Here is a 16666-nt window from a genome sequence, read left to right as displayed (position 1 = left end):
CATCACTGATGGCCATGCCTTCAGTTGCCTAGGCCCTCAGCTCCAGAATTTCCTTCCTAAGCCTCTCCACACCTCTCAGTTTTGTCTTTTAAGACAATCCTTAAAATATGTCTCTTTCACCAAGTCCCGGTCATCTGCCTTAATATTTCCTTTATGGCTAAGTATCATGCCTTTGTTTTATAAAGCCTCTGTGAAGCAGCTTGGGACATTTTATTACATTAAAGGCATTATATAAATACAAATTGTTGGTGAGATAACTTCTAAACCATTAACTGGTACTTATATAGCATCTCTCATGGACAGCTGGTAGCATTTTGCAGCCTTTTAATTACGTTTAAGTGCAGTTGCAGGCATTCTGTAGACAAAATATAGCAGCCAACTTACATCCAGCAAGGTCCCATAAGACACTAAATGAGTGACCAATTCATCTGTTTTGAGATATTGGTTGAGGGATGAAAGTGGCCAATTCATCTGGACAGCTTCTTGACCTGATAGGCACCTGAATAGGTAGGTGGGGCCTCAGTTTAAATTCTCACCCGAAAGACAGCACCTCTGACAATTCACCAGTTACTCAATATTACACTAAAATGTCAATCTAAATTATGTGTTCAAGTGAGTCCAGAACACACACCTTCTGTGCAAAGCAAGTATATACAAATCAATACATTTTCTCCAGAAATTGCACCTTTCATACAGTTATCTGCTTCAAGGGCTAAGAGCTATTACAAAATAATAAAACATTTAAGAATTTCAGATATTTAAAATATGTTTATTCATAGAAAACTAACAATTGTTTGAACTTTACAATAATCAACCCATCAACAATGTACATTAAACTTGTAGGCTTCTTGCGCTCAGCCAGGGGCAAAAGATGGTAGAAATATCCAATATGAAACTGCCTTAGTACAAGATTATTTTACTGTTGACATCCTTCAGTGCTGAAAATTTTAAAGTAGCTGAGCAGATTTTTAGATTTTTGTCAAGTTTTGAGAAAATTGCACTCTCAATACATTCTTGGCTTTCAGTCAGCATCCTTAATCTTCTGATTGAAAAACTCCTTCTGACAAGAACAATTCCCATTACTTTCAGTAGAACTGGACTAACCGGCTTTTATACTCATCTCCACAAGAGACCTAACTACCAACACAAACTGATGGACGAAAAAAACAATGGTGCTTCAAAGGAGCAGCTGCATATTACAGCAGTTGCCAGAGTTTAGTGATCACTGAGGAAAGCTACTTTACAATTAATGCAGATATTATTGTTCTGCAACAATGTAAATATATCATAAACAACAGTAAGAAAACATTATCAATTTCAGTAACAAGAATGAACAATATTTATAATCAGCTTCTGTTATGTGGTTTCTCTCACTTAAGCAGTAAGTCCATCAATATAATTTACAGCTAAAATTGTAAGACAGAGTCAGGACTACAGTCAAACATCTTAAGTACCAACTACAACCAAAATCTAATCCCATTAATCCATGATTTTTCCCATTTTAAAGCCAACTGGTTATTGCACCTCGAATGGATCAGAAGAACTGTAATAGCCTTAATGGAGATACGAACATGTTATATTTCCTTACAGCAGAGCCTGCAACCGTTCTAAATTTCAGAACTGAAGCCAGAAATTGAACTTGTGAAAAGGCAATTTAGTGTTGGTGAGGCTTAGAGGAAGTAAGAATCATATCTCAGCAAACAGGAGATAATGATTTGTGTGTGCAGGACACGACGGACGTTCATCGATCACCGAATATGTCCACACATCACCTACACTGGAGACCAATGATGGCATAAATCTACTCAATTTTGAACGGTGATCAAATTTATCTGCCATAATTCTGGCTGAGTGATGGCATGTAAACTGCACAAAACAGCGAAACTTTATATATATATATTTTAAATCCATTAACTGTGAAGTTGGGAGAGAAATCCACAGCCCAGTCACGGAGGTGGGAGGAGGGTTAGAGAAATCAGCACTCGGTGGTAGAATGTGGTTGCAACACAAACTCTGGGCTGTGGACAAGCACTGGGCTGCAGCTGTGAGGCTGCCCGAGCTCGGGCTCCCCTCACAAACAGGCTCGACAGCCGCAACCTCCCCCGCGAAGAGAGAGCTGCTGCCTCCCTCCTTCCTTCCTTCCCGCCCTCACACCGCGGCTCCAGCTAGACTCGGGGACCTGACCTACATCCACACTTTGCCCCATCCCAAAAGACGGGCTTTTATAACCGCCGCCCGGCAACTCGACGGAACACCGGGGAAGCCTGGGCCCGTAGGCCGCCGGTTGTGTGAGATGTTTCTGGAACAGAGCGAGAGAGCGGACTGACCTGCGCCGGGTCCGGGTTGATGCTGCGCTGAGAAGCCAGGCTCTGCTGACAATCACCCTCGCGTACATCCCGATCCCGATCCCGATCCCGATGCCGATGCCCGATATCCAAGTGTCAGTGGCTGCTACTGCTGCTGCCAGCAGCGGCCGCAAGATCCCCGCTGAGAAGAGGAGCGGCCGACTGAAAACACAACCGCGCGCAGAGGGCGGCTTGTGGGCGTGCGCGCGGTCAAACGACAACAACTCGCACGCCGCCTCTCGCGAGCGCCGCCCGGGCACGTCAGAAACCTGGCGCGTGCAGTGTGTGGTGTGGCAGCTTTCCTTCCCCGCGCTCTCCACCCCACCCCCCCAAGTTCAGGCAGCCTAACACCGTTTGTCGCAGTCAAACATACACATACCACCATCCTTCACCAAGGTGTCAGACAATCAGTTCCACAGGCACAGCCCGTTTTGCTAAACAACGAACACTCTTGCAGCCCCGCAGGTGCAATACGATGCTGAAGTCACATCAATCTCACGTAGGTGATATAAGGCGCCCCATTGTCCCACCCCTGCCCCAGTAGCTCATATCTTCTGCAGGCCTGTCAATATGAAATTGCACACAGCCTCCTGCAGCCCACTTGACCCTATTCCATCCAAGATTCTGCAGCAACCTTACAGAACAGATGGGTATGGAATTGCATGTTCCAAGTGCACTGTTTCAAACAGGTCTGCACAGATCAATATTACTGCACTAAAGTGTCAGCCGAGATTTTGTGCTTAAGAAAGATTTGGAGTGGGACTTGAATCCACAACCGTCTCCCCCACTGAGCCACAGTTGACAACAAAAAAAGCCAGCTTGTCAAACACTTGGGTTGTAGATGGTCCATTAGACTGCTGTCAGTGAAAGGGGTTTTGGTTGAGCAGTCACAGAAAGGTCACTCAGGAGTCAGACAATTTCATAGAATCATAACATTTTACAGGTGTTTTACAGTGCAGGAGGCTATTCAGCCCACTGTGTCTGTGCTGGTTTTCTGCAAAAGCAACTCACCTTGTCCCACTACCCTGCATTTTTTTAATCTTCAGATAATTATCCAATCCTCTTTTGAAAGCCACAACTGAATCTGCCTCCAACATAATCTTAGGCTGTACATTCCAGATCCTAACTACTCATGCATAAAAAGGTTTTTCATGTCACCATTGTTTCTTTTGCCAATAAATTTAAATTGATGTCCTCTGGTTCTCGATCCCTCCACAAATGAGAACAGTATCTTCCGATCTACTCTGTCCATTCTCTCAAGATTTTGAACACCTCTATCAAATGTCCTCTCAATTTTCTCGTCTCCAAGGAGAAAACCCCAAGCTTCAGAACATAAGAACATAAGAAATAGAAGCAGGAAAGACCATATGGCATGTCAAGTTGCTCTGCCATTCAATATGTTCATGGCTGACTTTGGGCTTCAATTCCACTTTCTCACCGACTCCCCATATCTCTTGATCCCCTAAAAAACCAAAAATCTATCTATCTCAGCCTTAAGTAAATTCAATGATGGTACACTCTGTTGTATTCTCCAATCTATTCACATAATTGAAGTTCCTCATCTGGAAACTATTCTTGTGAATCTTTTCTGTATCTTCTCTAATGCCTTCACAACCTTCCTAAAGTGTGGTATTCAGAACTGGACGCAATGCTCCAACTGAAGCCAAACCGTTCCTCACAGAATCACAAAACTGTTACAGCGCAGAAACAAGCCATTAGACCCATCATTTCTTCACCAGCTCTCCAAATGAGCACTGAATGCCATTCTGCCGCCTTCTCTCCATAACCCTGCACATTCTTCCTTTTCTGATAACAGTCTAATTCCATTTTGAATTAATCGATTGAACCTGCCTCCACCACACTTATAGACAATAACAGGCCTTAACCACTTGCTGCATGAAAAAATACCTTCTCATATCGTTTTTGCTTCTTTTGCCAATTATTTTAAATCTGTGCCCCCTTGTTCTCGATCTGTTCATGCATAGGAAAAGTTTCTCCCTATCTACACACTGTCCAGAACCCTCATGATTTTGAATACCTCTATCAAATCTCTCAGTCTTTTCTTCAAGGAAAACAGTTCCAACTTCTCTAATCTATCTTCATAACTGAAGTTCCTCTATCTGGAACAATTTTCATGGATGTTTTCTGCACTCTCTCCAGTGCCTTCACATTCTTTCTAAGGTGCGATGCCTAAAACTGGACACAATACTCCAGCTGAGGCCAAACAAGTGTCTTATGCAAGTTGAACATAACCTTCTTGTTCTTGTACTCTATGCCCATATTAATAAAGCCTAGGATACTATATACTTAATTAACCACACTCTCAACCTATCCTTCCATCTTCAATGACTTATGCACATATAGACACACATATGCACCTGCACCCCTTTTAGAATTGTAGCCTTTGTCTTATATTGTCTCTCCATGTTCTTCATACCAAAATGAATCACTTAACTTTCCTCCACATTGGAGTTCATCAGCCACCTGTCCACCCATTCCAACTTGTCTATGTCCTTTTGAAGTTTCACGCTATCCTCCTCACTGTTCACAATGCTTCCAAGTTTACATCATCTGCGAACTTTGAATTTGTGCCCTGGATACCAAAGCTTAGGTTATTAATAAAAATCAGGAAAAGCAAGGTTGCCAGCACTGGAGATTCCATTACACACCAAACTCCAAACCAAAAAACATCCATTAACCACCAGTCTCTGTTTCCTGTCACTCAGCCAATTTCGTATCCATAATGCTATTGTTCCTTTGTTTTATAAAGGTTTACCATAACTCCTTTGTTTTTGTACTCTATGCCTTATGTATAAAGCCCAGGGTCTTGTCTGCTTCATTAACTGCTTTCTCAACCTGCCCTGTCATCTCCAATGATTTGTGCAAATATACCCCCGGGTCCCTCTGCTCCTGCAATACCTTTAGAATTGTATCTTTTATTTTATATTGTGTCTCCTCACCCTTCCTACAAAAAATAATCACTTCACACTTCTCTGCATTAAGTTTCATCTGCCACTTGTCAGCCTGTTCTACCAACCTATCTATGTCCTTCTGAAGTTCAACAGTTCACAATACTTCCAAACTTGAGTCATCTGCAAACGTGTCCCTTTTATTCCATGAGCTCTAACTTTGCTCACAAGTCTTTTGTGAGGCATTTTATCAAACGCATTGCCTTTTGGAAGTCCCTGTACACCACATCAAGTGCATTACCCTCATACACCCTGCTCATTACTTCATCAAAATACTCATCAAGTAAGTCAGTTAAACATGATTTACCCAAATCCATGCTGGCTTTCCTTAATTAATCTGCATTTTCCCAAGTGACTGTTAATTTTGACTCAAATTATTGTTTGTGAAAGCTTCCCCACCACCAAGTTTAACCTGACTGGCCTGTACTTACAATGTTTTTTAAATGAGGATATAACATTTGCAATCCTCCTGTCCTCTGGCACCCCCTGTAACTGAGGAGGATTGGAAAATTATGTCCAGTACCTCCACAATTTCACCTGTACTTCCCCAGGTATCCTTGGATGATGCATCTCATCCAGTACTGGTGGCCTCATCAAGTTTTTAAGTACAGCCAAACCGTCTCATACCTCTTCAATTTTTAGTCCATCAAGTGTCTCAACTACCTCAAAATGCCCAGTAAAGATATATCATATTCCTAACTTTCAAGATACAAGCATTATTCAATATGGACTCTTTAAAATTGACTTTTTCTTCTAAAAATGGCCGATGTGCTGCAAAGATTGCCACCAAAGGTCAGATAACCTGTCTTGTGTGTTGAAAAACTGCCTCACTGTCTCACAAGGACAAAATAATACATTCCAGACTAAGAGGTGTCAACTACAGATATCCTGGGACTATTCAAAACAAGTTCCTGAAAATTGATATTTTTGAAACAAAGAAGGTGATTGTACTAAACTCTCTCAAGGTGAATGTTTTAAAAACAAACCAGGATGTGGCTAGTCAACCTGAGACCACCACCATGTTTGGAAAAGGGGACTGTGCAAAATCGCATGGTAGGCCAGCCATGCTGGTATGCTTTTTAAACTTTAAATGCTGACTGTAGAAAGTAAGACACAGCAGCAGCAGAAAAGGCAGTAACACCTAGGCTTCAAAGAACCAAAGCCGTAACATCACAAGGTCTCCAAACCTGTTGCATTTCAAAACAAAAATAAAAATAAAAATACTTGGAAAAACTCAGCAGGTCTGGCAACATCTGCAGAGAGGAACACAGTTAACGTTTCAAGTCTGTATGACTCTTCAACAGAACTAAGTAAAAATAGAAGAGAAGTGAAATATAAGCTGGTTTTAGGTGGGGTGAGACAATTCACCTCTCTTCTATTTTTACTTAGTTCTGTTGAAGAGTCATACGGACTCGAAACGTTAACTGTGTTCCTCTCCACAGATGCTGCCAGACCTGCTGAGTTTTTCCAGGTATTTTTATTTTTATTTTTGTTTTGGATTTCCAGCATCCGCAGTTTTTTGCTTTCAGCTTTTCCATTTTGAGTCCACTAAGCAACAAGCTGACCTCATAGTAATGAGCTACAAGCTACTAACTGCATGGCCTGCAGGAAATCCATCTCTTAAAGAAAATCCTGAAAATACGATCAAATCCAGCTGTTGAATTTGCCTAAGGAGTGAAGACATCTTCTTTATTAGGCCTGCACCTTGTGTTTTCCAGAACATCACAATTACACGAATTATGAACCATTCTCCTTTTTATAACCTGTAAAAGTGCACTATTCTCTTCGAATGTACTTCCCTTGAGGGTATTTGTGTGTGTGACTGTGTAAGTGAATGCCGTACCAATATATTTTGAAGTGAGTGCATAAATAAACAATCCTCTTTATTTAAACCCATGAAAAGCTTGCTGCTGATAATTCAAATTCTCCACACAATCAGGAGTTAAAAACATACACACGTCTTCCTCTCAAAAGCTTACTGATTACAACAGTTGGGAAGGGAGCACAGATTTCAGCAGTTCTCTCTCACCCCATTCATAACAACCTCCTCTTTCACTGTGACTTGGGCAGCACCTTCTTTAAGACAGATGAAAAAGTATTAATTTTGGACCTCATCCATATCCCTTGCCTCCATGTCTCAATCCCCTTTTATGTCCCTAATCAGCACCATTCCCCCTTTTACTATTTAACTATATTCCTATAGAAGACTTTTGGATTTGCTTTGATACTAACGGCCAGACTCTTCTCTTACTCTCTCTTTGCTTCTCTTATTTATTTTTTTTTCTTCACTTCACACCTGAACCTTTTTCTTGACCCTGGTTCTCAATTGTATTATTCTCCTGACAACTGTCTTATGCACATTTTTTCTGCTTCATCTTACTCTCTCTTTCATCATTCAGGAATCTCTGGATTTGTTTGCCCTACCTTTCCCCCTCATGGAAACAAATCTTGAACATACCCGAAATATCTCCTCTTTAAAGGCAGCCCATTGTTCTGTTACAATTTTGCCTGCGAATCTTTGATTCCAATTTACCTGAGCCAGACCTATTCTCACCCCATTAAAGTTGGCCCTCCCTCAATTGATTATTTTTTACTGTGAATTGCTCCTTGACTGTTTCCATAGCCAACCTAAAGCTAATACAATGATTACTGTCCCCTAAATGTTTCCTCCACTTGATATACCTGGCCTAGCTCATTTCCTAGAATCAGAACCAGAAATGCCTTCTTCTTCATTGGGCTGGAAACATACTAATGTAGGAATTCTCCTGAACATAATCTAGAAACAATTACCGCTCTCTGTCTTTTACAGTATTACTATCCCAGTCTATATTAGGATAATTAAAGTCCCTCCGTTATGACTACTATAAATTCTTGCACCTCTCTGTAATTTCCCTGCAAATTTTTTCTTTATCTCTTTCCCACTATTTGGCAGTCTTTAAAATACACCAAGCAATGTAATGGTACCTCTATTGTTTCTTAGTTCTAACAAAAAAGATTCTGTCCTGGACACTTCTGGGACATTCAATCTCCAGCACTTGTAATGTTCTACTTAATCAACTTTGTCATCCTTTCTTTCCTAAACTATCTTTCCTAAACACCTTGTATCTTGGAATATTTAACACCCAGTATGATGACCTCTCATGCAGAAGCAGCACAGTAAGGACAATTTGGTTTTTTTTAGAATCTGTAACTGTTTTAAGAATGTTCAAAAGGATTTTTAAAAGTTTACATCAATCGTAAAGAGATCAATTGTAATTTTCTTGGTAATAAGAAATACTGATCCATGTGACCTGGTTAACCTGGAAGCAGTACCAACAGAAAGGAGGTTAAAGAAGCTGTGTGCCTGGCAGATACAAAGGAGAACTGCAGACATGAAGGAGAAATACATGCAGAACAGCTGGAAGGTGAAGGTGATCAGCGCACAGACACAGGCACGAAGAGAAAGCAGACAGAGACAGAAAGAGGAACACAGAGAATTCCTATGAGGAGAATAATCACACTCAGGAAGAGGTAATTTTTTTTCTGTTTGGCAGAAAAGGAGATAGGAATTATGGTGTCACATTTATGTGGGGAATGATGCGAATGCTTGTTTTTGCGTAAGATGGTACCTTTGTCATACTGAATAAAATTACCTTTTTATTTGAAGTATCATTTACATGTTAATTCATGTGTAATTTGCATTGGCTCTGATTCATGTTAAATTAAAAGTTACAAAAAGTGGAATCTTGTTGGTAATTTCTTAATTTGGGGATCATTCAGTAAATTTGGTTATTTTGGTTTATGGTTTCCTGTCAAGGATCATAACACCAGTCCTGCCCTTCTTTGAGCTAACTCTATGTTATCACCATAACATCATTTTTCCACATGGGTATATTGCACTTGCAGCTCCACAACTTTATTTACCACACTCCGCGCATTCACATACATGCAGTCACCCTCATTTAGACCTTATTACATTTCCACTTACTCTGACCCCACCTTACTATTACTATTTCCTACCCTAGTGCTATCTGTCTCTCTCACTTCTCTCTGTTTCATGATTTTCCTCACTAATGTTACCTCGTGGTTCCTACACCTCTGCTAAGTTAGTTTAAACCCTCCCCAATAGCATGGCCAAAGTACTCCGTAATAAAATTTATTGATGCTCTTTTCAGGTGCAACTTATCCAACTTGTACTGGTCGTACATTCTCCAGCACCAGTCCCAATGCCTCTAATTCCCTCCCTCCTGCACCATCTCTCCAGCCACCCATTCACCTGCTCAGTCCCCCTGTTTCTATATTCACTTGCACATGGTACAGGGAGTAATCTAGAGCTTACCACCTTTGAGGTCCTGTTTGCTAATTTCCTTCCTGACACTCTAAACTCTGCCCGCAGGACCATATCACCCTTTCTACCAATTTGTTGGTACCAGTGTGGACCTTGGCTGCTGGCTTTTCACCCTCCCCAGCCTCAGAGTGCTCTGCAGCCATTCAATGACATGCTTGACCCAGGCACCTGGGAGACAACTCAATCTATCTCAGATTCACATCCGCTGCTACAAAAATGCCTGACTGTTCCCCTAGCTATTGAATCCCCTATCACTGTTGTTCTCCAATATTCCTCCTGCCTTCCTTTACAGCTGACCCAGTCATGATGCTGTGGACCAGTCTCAGAGCTGAATACTTGCTGGAGAGTGATATGTACAGAGTGGACTCCTGCACTACCTGCCAGGTCCTTCTTGACAGCCTGGCAGTCACCCAATCCCTCTTTTCTTGTATGGGGTGACCACATCTTTAAATGTGCTGTTCACGAAGTTCTCAACTTCACACCAGTTTGAGTTGCCAGTTGGTGTAGTATAAGTCCATCCTAGTTGGAAACCACATTTTAAAAGTGACCAGTCATTTGGAACATTAAAAATTTATCACCCACCCATTGCAACTCTACAGCTGCTTCCAAACATGCAGGTGAAAATTAGCTTTGTTGTTGATACCAACACACCACATTCCACAGCTGCTAGTCTGAGACCAATAGCTACAATATTATTTTAGACAAAGGTTCCTAAGCCCCTTATTGGGAATGTAATTTTCTTTCTGTAAACATCTTAATTAAGTGGAACAATGATAACCTTGCAAATTAGAAGCCCTGGAGAGCATGTGGCTGGTAAATGGAATTGTGGGATCAGATAATGTTGGCCAGCTTTCATGCCAGGATGTGGTGGATGAATGTAGGAAGAATTCTTTTACTGAGGGGAGGTGAGTGATAAAGGTTCACTTCACTCTGCAAGCATTACAAAGAATCATAGGTTTTTATCAAAATGACTTTTGTTAAGTGAAGATGACCAAGAGATAAGCAGTTAAAACTTATCATATAAATTGTAGAAGATAATATTTTAGTCCCTGTTGACACTATACAAGGAGGAGAGTCCGGCCAAAATTCCCGTCCAAAGTCAATGGATGTTTTTGGCTGCCTCTCTAAATTTTCCATCCTGTTGGCGACAGGCACCACCGTGGGCAGGATTGGAAAATCACAGTCATAATATCAGTACAAGATCTTTCCTTAATACAAATGGATCAAGTAATTCCACAATGCATTAATTTTGCATCTATATTCATGGGAGGCAAAAGTGTTTTGATCCAAGGCAATTTACTTTTCAGACCAACAGATATTGAAGGTCAAAGTTGATTTTCCTGATCCAACAAAAATAGAAAAAGGAAAGCTTGGAAGTGAATATTGGAATCCACTGTGGTTACAGTCATATCATTTTTGGCTGATTGAACATAAATCATTGCCGGATTCTTTGAGATAAAGAGAGAACGCTGAGAAATGGTATAAGAGGTAGGAAGTTTTTCTTCAAAAAAAGCACAAAATTAAAAAGAAAAAAAGAAAGACTTGCATTAATATGGTGATTTTCCTGACCAACAGACATCACAAAGTACTTTACAGCCAATGAAATCCTTTTGAAGTGTAGTCATTGTTATAATGTAGGAAATGTGGCAGCTAATTTGTGCTCAGCAAACTTGCACAATCAGCAATATAACAACGATAATGTGATAAGAGAGGAAGGTGAAAGAAAGTTGCAGTACTTGAAGTGGCTTTTCACAAGATCAGGTGATTAATATGGATAACGGCAGCTATTTTATTAATAGCAACTAATCCATCCAGGAAAGGCTGTACATTTCCCCCCATTACTGCATCCAATTGTCCTTTAAACAATTCCAAGGTTTCACCTCCTTACTTTGTCTGGAATTCCTATGTGTGCTGACCATTCTTTGTGTCAAGAAGAATGTCTTGATACTAGTGTTAAGTTTAGTATTAATTCCATTGAATCTATGTCTCTGTCACATTCTCGTGGTTTAATTTAAATAACACCACATTTACCTTTTCTACTCCCTTAACTGTTTTCTCTACCTCTAGCAGACGAACCCACAGGCTGAAAAGCCTATGTTTCTCCACCTTTTCCTCAAAAGCACAGTAGGTAGCCTCTGAGTCACAGGCATCCAGGTTTGAGTCCCACTCCAAAGTTTGAGTACAAAAATTAAGGCTGACACTCCAATGCAGTACTGTTGGAGATGTCACCTATTGGATGGGGATTTTAAACACAGGTCCATCTGTTTAGTTGGGTGGATGCAAAAGATCCCATGGCACTATTTCAAAGAAGACCGGGGAGGTATTCCTGGTGTCCTAGCCAATATTTATCCCTCAATCAATATCACAAAGAAACAGGTTATCTGTGGTCATTATCAAATTGCTGTTTCTGGGAGTTTGCTGGTGACTGCACTTCAAAAGTACTTCATTGGCTACAAAGCACATTGAGATGTCCTGTGGTCATGAAGAGCTTTATATAAATGCAAGTCTTTCTTTCTTTTCTTTCTTTCCATAACTTAGGTCCGTGGCATATGGGATCAGCCTACCTCCTCTTCTCTGCACTATCCCTAGTGCCTGAGTTCACTCAGTACTCGAGACACAATGCTGTACAGTAGGATCACAACATACTCTGACTTATATGATATTGTTTTGGCTAACTCTTCTTTTTAAAGTAAGTGATGAAATCAGATTAGTGAAGAATATGTAACAAGAGATGCACTGAAGAGAGTCATTTTTCAACATAGGATATGATGTGAAGTAAAAATGAAAAATTAAGATTCTTTTAGGAACGTGCAAAGGATTTATAGAGTCAAATTATTGTGCAATTGTGTTTTGAATTGTCAGAAGAGATGTGGCATAACAGGGTTTTTCCTTTTCTCAAGATGCTGATGACAATGGCAAGGCTGCATGTATTGTCCATATTTTGTTAAACTAACAAGGTGGTGGTGGCCCTTCTCCTTAAACTGCCACAGTCTATTTAGTGAAGGTACTCCCACAATGGTGTTGGGTAGGAAATTCCATAATATTGATCCAGCAACAATGAAGGTATGTTTTACTTGTACTATATCATCTATTTAAAAAGTGAGTGGAACCAATGATGTGGGTGCAGTTTTAAAGGGAATATGAAGTCAGATTTCAGAGGAAGACAAAGAACACTCTCTTAACAAACGTCAAAAGAATTAATGTAACATGTTCACTGGGCAAAGGCAAGACATTGTGACATGAAGACTTCAGGCAGCTTTTTTCAATAGCATTGTGTTACAACAAGGATGGGAGTGCGCAGTTTATACCGTTAGTGTAAATGTTTAATTCGCTTACCAAAATGGCCAATTAGTTACACTTGCTACTGTTAGACCCAGAATAAATGAGACTTCAACCAGGCTTCTTTCAGTAAGCTCAGACTGATTGAATTATTATAATACAAAACTTCTATTTTAAAACAAGTTGGAAAAACTGGTTAACACACAGTTTGTAATCTGGGAGTGTAACTATCGATCCCTTTTGAAATTCCCCAGTATGCGCACGTGCAGACACACACACACACACAAAAACAAAAGACAAACAAACAAGATCTCTGCAGAGATGAATGGTTGAAGAAAAAACCTAATAAAAAGAATAAAGTTCGCAGTGTTTTGATATTGTTGATCTAGCACTCCCTTGTGCAAGGATGGGCTGCTGGTCCCAGTAAATGTCTGGAGGTTCTCACCAATGGGGCTTCAGCGTGGAGGAAAATAGAGCTGGATCAATCCTTCTCGTCTCAGCCTCTCAGGTTTCCAAATAAATACCCCTGAGATGAGGATTCCTAGCTGGATACCAATAACCACACTGTACCTAAGCAAGGCAAGGAGAGTGCAAGCTGGGCAGTTTTTCCTCTTCTCAGTTCATTCCTAACTGAGTTCAAAACAAGAAGTTCAAAACATAAATCTCCTCTGTCAGGTGATTTCCACAAAATCACCAAGCCTTTGAAACTGTTTTTTTACTCCATCAATTAAAGTGATTGCAGTTCAAATAGACAAACAGCTCTCCTCCACAAATGCAATGCTGGCCATTTAGCTAATGTCATGTGATTTCTTGGAAAAGGCATGCTTGCTCCAGTCCAAGATGAACTTATGATCTTTAAAAAAATCTAGGTCAGCTCCAAGGGTCCAAATAATGCAATATCCTTCCAAATTTTAAAAGAAAATCCAGTTCTTGTAGGTATGGTTCCAATAATTGTTAGGCAATAAAGAAAAGAACAGCGTTTTAGAAGTTCAAAAATAGGCTGTGATTCCTTCTTTAAGAGGTGTTTAATATGAAAGGAAAAAGGGTATTAAACAATACTAAGGATTCACGGCTGATTGTTTAGCGATTTTGTTTTATTCATTCATGGCATGTGGGCATTGCTAGCAAGGGCAGCATTTATTGCCCATCCCTAACTGCCCTTGAGAAGGTGCTGGTAAGCTACCTTCTTGAAATGCTGCAGTCCATGTGGTGAAGGTATTCCCACAGTGCTGTTAGGTCAGGAATTTGAACCAGTGACCATGAAGGAGCAACAATTTATTTCTAAGTCAGGATGCTGTGGGACTGCAGCGGAATTTGGAAGTGGTCCTGTTCCCATGCAGCTGCTACCCTTGTCCTTCCAGGTTGTAGAGGTTACCAGTTTGGGAGGTGCTGTTGAAAAAGCATTGATGAGTTGCTATAGTGCATCTGAAAGATGGCATACACTGCAGAAGGGGTGCACCAATGGTGAAGAGAATGAATGTGTGGTCAATGGGGTGCCAAACAAATGGACTTATTTGTCCTGGATGATGTTAGGCTTCTTGAGTGTTGTTTGAGCTTCACTCATCCGGGCAACTGGAGAGTATTCCATAAATCTCTTGACTTGTGCTGTGCAAATGGTGGAAAAGCTTTGTGGAATCAGAGAGTGAGTCACTTATTGCAGAATACCCAGCCTCTGACCTGCGTTTACAGCCACAATGTTTATATGGCTGGTCCAGTTAAGTTGCTGGTCACAGGCAATCTTCAGGATGTTGATGGTGGAGGGTCAGTTATAATAATGCCATTAAATGTCAAATGGAGGGTTTGGAGGGTTTAGAGATGGTTATTGTCTGATATTTGTGAGGCAAGATTGTTACTTGCCACTTATCAGCCGAAGCCTAATATTGTCCAAACCTTGCTACATGCAAGTATAGACTCATTATCTGGGGAGTTGTGAATGGTATTGAACGCTCTGAAAGCTGAAGATAAATGGGCTTAGGACACTGCTCTGAGGAATTCCTGCAGCAATGGGACTGAGATGACTGGTTTCCAACAGCAACAATTGGGTTGATTTTTTCCCAATCATCTTACGATTTTCTAAGTGCCCTGTTATCATATCCCTAAAAACAGATTCTAGCATTTCACTACAATTGATAACTAGCTAATAGTTTCTGGTTTTCCATCTCCTCCTTTCTTGAATAGGACACTGCTCTGAGGAATTCCTGCAGCAATGGGACTGAGATGACTGGTTTCCAACAGCAACAATTGGGTTGATTTTTTCCCAATCATCTTACGATTTTCTAAGTGCCCTGTTATCATATCCCTAAAAACAGATTCTAGCATTTCACTACAATTGATAACTAGCTAATAGTTTCTGGTTTTCCATCTCCTCCTTTCTTGAATAGTAGGGTTATGTTTGATACCTTCCAATCCATGGGAACTATTCTAGAATCTAAGGAATTGTGGAAGTTCAAAATCAATGCATCTACTATTTCTGTTGCTACCTCTTTTCAAACACTAGGATGTCAATCTTCAGGTACTGGGGATTTGTTGGCTTTTAGCCCCAGTAATTTCTCCAATACTATTTCTTTATTGATATTAATTTCTTTAACTTATTCAAGTTCACTAGACCTTTCTAGTTCTGGAACGATTTTTGTGGTTTTTACCATGTAGATACAAAGTATTTGTTTAACGTCTCTGCCATTTCTTTAGTTCCCATTATAATTTCTTGTAGCTCTGCACTAAGGAACCCATATTTACTCTCACAAATATCTTGCTTTCAGCATACCTGAAGAAACTTTTACAATCTATAATTATGCATCTTGCTAGCCTGTAATATTGTACGCATACCAATGCAGACAATGACATGTACCTTTAAGAAGCTGCATGGTGACATTACCGTGTGTAAGGCTGGAGGATAAAAGATACAGACTCTATTTTAGATGTTCACTATTGCCTATGATCTCTACTGCAGATGTTCACTACTGTCCGTGACTGTAACAGTAAGACTTTATGAAAACCTTATAAGTCAGGCATATAGTCAAGTAATCAGCCTATGCAACTGTTAGGACCCTGGCTAGATTAAGGCCTGTGCAGAGCTGTATATAGTTGTTGCCAGTAATAAACTTCATGTAATTGTGTTCAACCAGAACCTTCATCAGTTTCAATACCTTGCTTAGCACAGATAGCTTAGAGACAGATTCCTTGAAGTCTACATCTAGACCTTCAACATATATGATGGCAGCAGACCATAAGATACCAGGACACTTACTCTCATATTCTGCTTCCTCGTTTTTTATATAAATTTCTTGGTCCTCCTTTGCTGAATTCTAAAATCCTCCCAATCCTGAGGCTTACTACTTATTTTGGCAACAGTATAATCCTCTTCCTTTAATCTAATACCATCTATAACCTTTCTTGTTAGCCATGGTTGGACCACATTTCCTATGGGGGTTTTATTCCTTAGGGGAATATGTATCTGCATATTGCAAATTAATTCTTTAAATGTTGGCTATTGCTTATTTATCATCATATCTTTTAATCCACTTTTCCAATATACCGTAGCCAACTTATCTTCATACCTACGTAATTTACTTTGTTCAGATTCAAGACCCCAGTTTCAGTCTTTACTAAATTGCTCTCAAACTCATTGTAAAATTCTATCATGTCATGATCACTATTTGCCAGAGGCTCCTTTACTACAAAGTAACCCTGCCTCATTGCACAACAGTAAATCTAAAATAGCCTATTCCCTAGATTGTTTCTTGACA

At 40.3% G+C, this 16666-nt stretch overlaps 1 protein-coding gene across 8 annotated transcripts in view; it reads right to left on the bottom strand.

The window, feature by feature from the left end:
- The window catches only part of ralgps2 (Ral GEF with PH domain and SH3 binding motif 2), a 574026-nt gene extending 571435 nt beyond the window's left edge, over nucleotides 1-2591 (bottom strand). For 6 of the 8 annotated variants that reach the window (XR_005945530.1, XR_005945531.1, XM_041208583.1 and 3 more), the window contains exon 1: nucleotides 2328-2590. The gene's annotated coding sequence lies outside the window, so the exon portion shown is untranslated. Of the gene's footprint in view, nucleotides 1-2327 lie in introns of all 8 variants that reach the window. The other 2 variants (XM_041208585.1, XM_041208584.1) reach the window with 2 other exon arrangements.
- Nucleotides 2592-16666: the final 14075 nt, after the last annotated feature.

Source organism: Carcharodon carcharias, chromosome 16 (genome assembly GCF_017639515.1).
Source record: "Carcharodon carcharias isolate sCarCar2 chromosome 16, sCarCar2.pri, whole genome shotgun sequence".
NCBI lineage: Eukaryota > Metazoa > Chordata > Chondrichthyes > Lamniformes > Lamnidae > Carcharodon > Carcharodon carcharias.
Note: the sequence above shows the minus strand (reverse complement) of the source record. Positions and strands in the feature narration are given on the sequence as shown.